The 1,485-nt window shown below is 37.0% G+C and overlaps 1 protein-coding gene and 1 long non-coding RNA gene across 2 annotated transcripts in view; both read right to left on the bottom strand.

Annotated features, from left to right (window-relative positions):
* Window positions 1-682, bottom strand: part of LOC107657364 (trafficking protein particle complex subunit 10-like) — an 18,966-nt gene extending 18,284 nt beyond the window's left edge. Inside the window, exon 1 of the mRNA XM_016445411.1 lies at window positions 620-682. The gene's annotated coding sequence lies outside the window, so the exon portion shown is untranslated. The remainder of the gene's footprint in view (window positions 1-619) is intronic.
* A 280-nt stretch (window positions 683-962) lies between these two features.
* The window catches only part of LOC107657327 (uncharacterized), a 7,002-nt gene continuing 6,479 nt past the window's right edge, over window positions 963-1,485 (bottom strand). The window contains exon 3 of the long non-coding RNA XR_001630674.1: window positions 963-1,435. This is a non-coding gene — a long non-coding RNA (uncharacterized LOC107657327). The remainder of the gene's footprint in view (window positions 1,436-1,485) is intronic.

Raw genomic sequence — 1,485 nt, 5'->3', positions numbered from 1 at the left:
TTTATTTTTTTATAATTTTATTTATATTTATTTAAAAGTATTTGTTTTATTATATTTTTATTTTTATGTTTTTTTAATATATAAAAATACAAATATAACTAGATAAAAAAGTTCGTCAAGACAAACTTTAAGTTGGCTTGAGAAAGCCGGACCAGAAAGTTTGAAAAAGTTTGAAAAGATTAAAAAGTTTAAGAAGTTTAAAAAGTTTTAGATAGACAGACAGATAGATAGACAGATAGAATCAGACTGAAGATAGATAGATGTGGTTGCTAGGGTGTTGCTATGCGGTTGCTAGGGTACCCGGGGTGGTTGCTAAGGTGTTGCTATGCTGCGGTTGCTAGGGTACCCGGGGTAGTTGCTAGGTTTGTTTGGATAGTCGCTAGAGTGTTGCTATGAGATAGATAGATAACGATAGAACGATAGATAGATAGAGAACAACAGATAGATAGATAGATAGATAGATAGATAGATAGATAGATAACGACTGATTAATGCTGATTCTGAGCGGTTCATGACATCTGTCCTGTGTCCATGTTTGTTCATTCAGCGTTTGGCTCTCACGCTCGTCAGACACTCAGCACAGCTGCAGAAGAAGAGCATGCTGGGATCAGGAGCTCACCTGTCGCTCTGCTTGTTGCAAAAGTCGCTGCGGATCTTGTCGATGATGGAGGTGCGCGGCAGGATGAACACACACACACACACACATACATACATTAAACACACACACACACACACACACACACACACACACACCTCACTTTCATCAAAAAATCTGAAAGTTTGTTAATTCAGCTCAACATTATGATTTAATATTTAATTTTTTGTTACATTTTTTTTTATATATTTAATTGTTTTTATAATTGTTTATTATATTTTTTAATTGCATTTGTTTGATGATTTTATTTTATAATTTATATTTTATTTTTTAATACAAATAATAATTTAATAAAACGTGACCTGTACACTGATGCAATTTATCTGTGCTTTTTCTCTCAACAATGCAGTTCTGACCCAGCGCAACTTATTTTCCGCCATAAGTGCACTATTCTATGACACTCTGTAGTATAAATGTGTGCTCACACTGAAAAGTCCAACAAAAACAAGTGCACTTAAAATGAAAGGGTTACTGCACTGATTAAACCAAAAAAACAAGTACTGGATGTTGGACACTTTATGCATTTAGCAGCTGTAAACTCTAGCTCTGCATCAGAAGGACAGCAGCTATCAGACTCTGATGCTGGATGACAAAAGAACCGTCTTAAAGACAGAAGAGTGCGGGGCGTTTCACGTGAGACTCACGCAGCAGTCGGTCCAGTAGATGTGCAGGAAGGGGAACGTCAGCAGCGCTTTATTTCCCTCTTTAGGAAGCAGTTCCTCCTTAAACTGGACAAAATTAGCCTCCAGATAGATCATCTTTGGTGCTCGTCCGTAAGACCTGAGACGAGACACACAGGTTAAACACACACACACACACACACACACACA

This window comes from Sinocyclocheilus anshuiensis, unplaced genomic scaffold (genome assembly GCF_001515605.1).
Source record: "Sinocyclocheilus anshuiensis isolate Anshui unplaced genomic scaffold, SAMN03320099.WGS_v1.1 scaffold2371, whole genome shotgun sequence".
Lineage (NCBI taxonomy): Eukaryota > Metazoa > Chordata > Actinopteri > Cypriniformes > Cyprinidae > Sinocyclocheilus > Sinocyclocheilus anshuiensis.
The sequence above is the reverse complement of the archived record's forward strand: the minus strand, read 5'-3'. Positions and strand labels throughout refer to the sequence as shown.